Source organism: Eptatretus burgeri, chromosome 13, assembly GCF_056783735.1.
Source record: "Eptatretus burgeri isolate ZD-2024b chromosome 13, Ebu_testis_v1, whole genome shotgun sequence".
NCBI classification, from domain to species: Eukaryota; Metazoa; Chordata; class Myxini; order Myxiniformes; family Myxinidae; genus Eptatretus; species Eptatretus burgeri.
In genome coordinates this window covers 42,944,151-42,951,011 of record NC_140973.1, presented here as the reverse complement: position 1 = coordinate 42,951,011, position 6,861 = coordinate 42,944,151, and the positions used below count along the sequence as shown (strand labels likewise).

Below are 6,861 nucleotides of genomic sequence, written 5' to 3'. Positions count from 1 at the left end.
GGAAAAAAGAAGAGAAGAAACCAATTCAATTTTCAAGTAATCGATAAAGCATTGATAACAATTTATACACAAGGAACACCCCCAAAAAATACATTAGAGAGAGGAGAAGATGATAAGAAGAGAGAAAGCAACACAGGCTCCACACGTACCGCCAGAGACTGAGCAACAGCCCCTTGCGTTTGCACGTGCGTGCCAAGCGAGAGAGAGAGAGAGAGAGAGAGAGATAGAGAGACAGAGAGAGAGAGAGACACAGACACTTTTGGCCTCTTGATTGTTTGGGATCATGATGTAACAAGAGAAGTTATACCAGTACAAGCAAATGCCTGAGCATTGCCCAACAAAGAAACAAGGTAAATTAAAACTTCAATGTAAGTACACCATCAACAAGTTCACATAAGGATGTGTTCACACACCACTGTTGTGAGAACAGTGTACAATCACTGGAATTAATTTCAAGGTGCACTCGTGCTGTGACCAAGGTTTTAAAGAGATAAACAACATCGGAAACAGAATCACAAACATCTTGAAGTTTGCGTTTCCTTGACATGTATATAGCAAGCTTCGCTTCAGAGGACAAATAATTTGCTAACAGGCACTCGTATTTACGCTGGTGGAAGATGCTAAAACCGTAAACAAAACCACAACAAGTAAAAAGTTAGGCCGAGTCCCCGGATAGCACGTGATAAGACTGTAAAAAGGGGTGCCAACCTTGAGCAATCAATAAAAATGTGAAAAATAGTTTCTGTGGCACCGCAGAAGGGACACAATTCTGTGTTATCGGGAGATATACGATGAGATAAAACATTGGATGGTAAAATGTAATGTGCCAGTCGCCACTACAAATCTCCGGAGCGCTTAGCAGTGGGTGCCTTGTACATAACATGCCAGTTGATCGAAGTAGAATGAGTGGTCTGAAGCATTCTCCCCCAATGTGCTTGTGGTTCCGCAGGTCTATCGGGAACAAGAGTTTTAACACACAAAGCGTAAACAGAAGATTTTTCCATCAATTTAAAGGAGGTGAAACCTTGAAAATGAAGCAAAAGCTCTGGAAAGGGATGTAGGGATAAAGAAAGGTTAGCTTCTACCTGTGGAATCCATTTCAGATTAGTTTGCTTGAAAAAGCGCAGAATCACAGAAAAGATTCTCCCAATAATTTGAATGGACCTCACTCCAGTGGCCACAGCGACGTCAGCAGCTGGCTTCCACTTATAAGGAGAAGGAGTTCTGAGATCTTTTACCTTCGTACATCCAGCATCAATAAACTTCTGCACAAGAATATAATTGCTGCAGACCCCTTCAAAATGGGGTTTAAAAAAGATAGGCTCATTTAAAAACATTTCCAGGGAGTAGTCATTGTTATTTCGACGAACAGTGACTGCCTGCCATGCCTTCAGCATGCTTCTATAAAACAGGGGGACTGATGCTATATCAACTTTCTTGGTGTCAATAAGGAACAGTTGCTGATCGTAGCCGAGTTTCCCGCCTGCCGAAGCAGGCAGTGAGCCAAGGCCTTCCACGAGACGTCCGTGTACAGCAGTCTGCGGCCGAAGCGAAAGGCGAAAAGCCATCACCTTGCTGGTAATAGCAATCAGCCCCTGTCCTCCTTCAGCAACAGGCAAGTTTAACACACCAGGTTGGAGCCAATGCTTTCCTCCCCAAAAGAAGTCAATAAGAATTGATTGTAATTTTTAAGAAACAAATCTGGGGGCTGCAGTGCTATAAAAACGTGCCAAAGCATTGATGCTGCAAGGTTGTTGATAACAAGGGTTCGGCCCCGATAGGAGAGTTGACAAGTAAGCCCTTCCACTTTCGTAAACGTCTCTCAGTTTTAATTATTAGAGATTCCCAGTTTTTTAAAATGAAGTTCTCAGTTCCAAGAAAGACGCCTAGGTAAAAAATTCCATCCCTTTCCCATTTAAGTTTCTCGGGAAGAGTCGGAGGAATGGCGCCATTTTGTGGACCAAGATGGAGAGCTCTGCTTTTTCCCCAGTTCACTTTTGTGGAACTTGCCAAACCAAATTCATGAATGCAACGGACCAAGGCTGAGACGTCCTCATTCGAGCGAACGATTGCACAAAGATCATCTGCATAAGCAATCACTTTAAACGGGTTCGCCATTGGTTGAGGAAGGAAGCCAAGAAGACGTGCACGCAACCGAACGAGCAAAGGCTCAATCGCAAGAGAGTACAGGAGGCCAGAAAGAGGGCACCCTTGACGAATGCCTCTATTAACCGGGAAAGGGGGACATAAAATGTTGTTAACCTTTAAGAGACTAAAAGTGTTGTTATACAGTAACTGCACATGAGAGATAAAAATTTTCCCCAAAACCAAACCCCCGTAAAACAGAGAAAAAATAAAAATGATCAATGGTATCAAAGGCCTTTTCTTGATCTAAGAACACCAACCCGACATTTCTTTGCTCAAGAGAACAGATGTCAATTATATCACGCACAATAAAGATACTGTCATGAATTGTCCTCTTCGGGACACAGTAAGACTGATCTGGGTGTACGATCTCCTCGATTATGGCTTTAAGGCGGTTGGCAAGGGCCTTGGAAAATATTTTGTAGTCTGCACAGAGTAATGAGATGGGACGCCAGTTGTGTGGTTGCTGAAGGTCTCCTTTTTTGGGGATAAGGGCGAGGACAGCCCTCCGGCAGCTTAATGGCAGTGAGCCTGATCGTCGACCGTCGATTATAACCTCAAGTAGTTCTGGTCCGAGGAGGTCCCAAAAGGTTTTATAAAATTCCGCAGGAATTCCATCCAGGCCGGAGGCCTTACCCGAGGGTAGAGTTTGAAGAGCAGCTTGGAGTTCCTCCAAAGTTACTTCCTTGTCCATTTGTAGAACTGCAGATTTTGACAAGGTAGGTAAGGAAGAAGTCAGCACTGTTACCATTTTGTTGTCAATTTTCGGAGCACGATAAAGTTCAGTAAAGTAGTGTCTGAGTGAGGCTCTGACATCTTTTTGATTGTGTGTTATCCTTCCTTCCTTTGTCCTTACTGAAGTTATCTGCTGACTTCTCTTTGTTTGATCTTCCAGTCCAAAAAAGAACTTAGAGGAGGTGTCCAGGTAGCACAAATTCTCCAGTCGGAGACGAATCAGCGCTCATCTGGCTTGCTTTGCACAAAGTCCAGCAAGAAGAGCTTTTTTCTTCGCCAGCAAGAGGTTAGTTCTTTCATGATTTGAGGCCAAGAGGTTGGTCTGCAAATATAATATTTCTTTGGCAAGCAAGGATTGAAGGGCAGAGTCATATTTGGTGTGGTAGGCTCCATATTGTTGGCAAAAGGATCTTATTTGCACTTTGACGTTGTCCCACCATTTTCCAAGGCAGGGGAAGGAAGTTTTACGTTGGAGCAAGGCTCTCCAGAACACACCAAAGGCATCGACAAACAGTTGGTCATCCAAGAGGCTTGCGTTGAAGGTCCAGTAGGCAGCACCACGATTCCGAACTGGTTGGTGAATCCAGTGCGACCATGTGATGGTCTGAGAAGCCGCTCGGAATAATGTCCATATTGCTCACAACATTTAAAAAGGTACTGTTGATGTAGAAACGGTCCAATCTTGCAAGTGATACGTGGCCTTTTGAACACCGACTCCACGTGTATTGGCGGAGAGAAAGATTGCGGATTCTCCACACATCAACCAGGGAGAACTTGGACAAGGCTCTCAACAAAGGCGCTGCGCTTGCTGGGTGCGGCTCCTCTCCATTACGATCAATGGTGGGGTCCATCGTGCAGTTAAAATCTCCACCCAAGCAGACAAGTCCATCAAAATCAATGTGTACAAGAGACGTTTCTAAGTGTGTGTAAAAGGCGAGTCTCTCTGTGCTATCGCTCGGTGCGTAGACATTCAGTACGGTGTGTTTAAAGCCATTGAGTGTGAAGGTGAGTGAAATCAAATACCCTTTGATAATCTCATTAAAAACAACACTGGGACTGCAAAAGGAAGGTTGTAAATAAACAGCCACCCCAGCCCTTGGGTGTTCCAGACTACTAAAAAACCATTTTCCCCTCATTGTCCTTTGCCATTCACTTGCACAAGAGGAGCTACATCTAGTTTCTTGCAAAAGCAAAACATCAATGTGATTTGTCTCAACAAACTGTTTAACTTCTGCTTTACGGATGGAGGAGCGTCCCCCATTAATATTTAAACTCGCTATAGAGAAGGCCATAGGCTAACATAGAGTTTGGGTGTGTCAAAAACTTAGTCTCTCTGTGTCTGCAGCTCATTCTTTGCTTTGAGGATGCATTTCCGGAGTCGATAAACTTGTGATTCCGTCACACCAAGCTGTCCGGCTTTGAGGAGCAAAAGCTTCGCAGAGATTATAAAGCCGGATAAGTCAGGGAAAAAGTTTTTAATTTTAACATGTTTCTTACGAAAGGTGTCATGAAGAAACTTTATGATATCAGCAGGTGGAACACTGGTAACACTCTCCGAATCTTGGGAAACTGGATCATTCCATGCTTCAGCACTGCCACAAGAAGCAAGTGATGAGGCCCCATCGGAATCATAATCCGAGTACTGATTGGTGTCCATTACATTATCGTTATGCTCCAAAGATGGAGCTGATGGTTTAATAAGGGAAGCCTCACATTCCGCTTCCAAAGGGGGAGAAGGAGTCGGAGGAGTCGGGGAAGGAAGAGTGGAGGGAGGAGGAGTGGGGAGGTGGGGGGGGGGGTGGAGTAGGGGAGGTGGAGTGGGGGAGGTGGAATAGGGGAGGTGGAGGGGTGGGAAGAGGAAGAAGATTAGAAGTGGAGGGGAGGAGGAGGAGGAGTGGGAGGGTGAAGAAAACGGGGAGGAGGAAGAATACTAATGGAAGGAACGTTATATTCCGCTTGAGATGAACCTGGTGTTTCACTAGTTGAAGCTTTGCACCCTGATTCAACCAGGTTTGGAGTAATTGGTGACTTAGAAACGGTACACATTTCACTGTTGGTCTTTTCAGGGAGGGGGTTACAGTGGATTCGGTGTTAATATCCAAGGTGCCTGTGACTATGGGAGTGGTCACGTGTGCTCCCTGCTGCACAAAACCAATCTCCTCCTCATGTTCACTAACCCCACCGACAAAAAGTCATCATCCTCTGGAGCAATTACATCAAATCGATTTTTCGTTTTAAAAAGAGCATCTATTGTTGCTTCCAAACACGAGTCATTATTCTCGGCAGCCAGCCATCTTTTTTGCACAGCTCGCCGTCACATCTTGACTATTGTTATCATTTAAATGCTTCAATTTATGTTTCCTTTTTGAAGGAACAACGGTGAAGCTTTCGTCATCTGTCAGGGGGGGATTTACCTCCACTCTCGACGGCCCAGGCAGATTGTTCGAGTTTGAAGCGTCACCAACGTTCCCAACTCTAGATATACCACTATTCGTCTCAATGGGTTCGACCACACTAGATATGCCACTTAATATATTCTTGGGGCAATCGCTTTTTAAATGTCCCGATTCACCACAGATAAAACAAGTTGTGGTCTCCGTTGCGATATAAATCTGGTAATTGCGGTTTTTATTTTTTAAAGTCATAACTGCATTGAGCGATTGAGCGTTGTTTTTTAGAATGATATAGCAATGACGTCGGAACGACATGATGTGGCGAACCGAAGCGTCAGAGCGGAGACGAAGTGGAATCATGGAGATTCGTGATACAACTGTGCCAAAAACGCTTAATGCAGCGACAATCTCCTCACTCGAGAAGAAGGGCGGGATGTTAGACAGTGTTAATTTTACCGCCATCGTATCGAGATCACTAACGTTAACGAAGACGTCTGGCGGAACGGATAGACCGGTTTGGACCGCCTGAGCCACGTGTCGCTCCTCCGACAAGAAAACCACGACACGTTGGCTCATTTTCGAAGCGGCGAGAACATTCTCGATTCCTACGAGCTCTCCCAGAGCCATCACCACGTTCTCAACACTAACTCCATCAGGTGGAGTAATTGTCACTCCATTTTTCCGAGTGAGTGACTCGTACACACTATTGTGCAAACGTCCGTTTGCCATAGCTTAAAGCAAAAGAAGAGAAGTTTAAGTTTAACAAAGGAAAACCGTCACAAGCAACCAGCAAGTGGGTCAAATGAAGTATAAGGGAAAGGAAGAGTATAAGGAAGAAGCTAAACCACCGATAAACGGCAGGCCTATGAAAACAAGGCAGATGAAAAAGTAGGCCCAGAAACCCGAAGGTTTCAAGGAAAACCCACAAAGCACCGACCGTGCGCGCTCTCCTTCTCTCTCTCGTCTCAGCAGGAAGGGAAACAGGGAAAAAACTCCACAAACACGTACGGGGACACAGAGGGAAACGAAATAGGGACAGGAACAACACTAACACAGCACAGTACTCACAGCTGCACACACAGAGCCGCCATGACGCCACACCCATGCACGACTCACCAACGACCAGCAGGGGTGAGAGAGACAGAGAGAGAGAGAGAGAGAGAGAGAGAGAGAGAGAGAGAGAGAGAGAGAGAGAGAGAGAGAGAGAGAGAGAGAGAGAGAGAGAGAGAGAGAGAGAGAGAGAGAGCCCGAGAGCCCCCATGGTCTCGTGCCGAGAAAATCGTAGGCCGAAGGCCTGTCATGGCCGCCGGGGGAGGTTTTTCTCGTTCACTGCGACCGTGTTGTTTGTTAATTCTCAACTTTAATCGTTGAATTCTTGGTGTTTGTGAAAACGCCTTATTTCTCTCGATAAAGTTTACTAACTTGTTTTCTTGAGTTAGAATGGCGGGTGAACGTTTCCGTGTCGAGATGTTAGATTAATAACTCGTAAAAACGCTGTTTTTTGCTTCCCTCCCAATGAGGTGGAACTTCATGATGTGCTTTCCGCCATTGGTAACATCGTTGGTTTCCATAATATTCGTGCTGCTTC

At 45.2% G+C, this 6,861-nt stretch overlaps 1 long non-coding RNA gene across 1 annotated transcript; it reads right to left on the bottom strand.

Annotated features, from left to right (window-relative positions):
* Positions 1–46: 46 nt before the first annotated feature.
* On the bottom strand, positions 47–6,399 carry LOC147014312 (uncharacterized). The gene is made up of 2 exons (XR_015050727.1): positions 6,211–6,399; positions 47–951 (listed from the first exon to the last, which is right to left on the bottom strand). It is a non-coding gene; the product is annotated as an uncharacterized LOC147014312 (long non-coding RNA).
* Between the last annotated feature and the right edge of the window lie 462 nt (positions 6,400–6,861).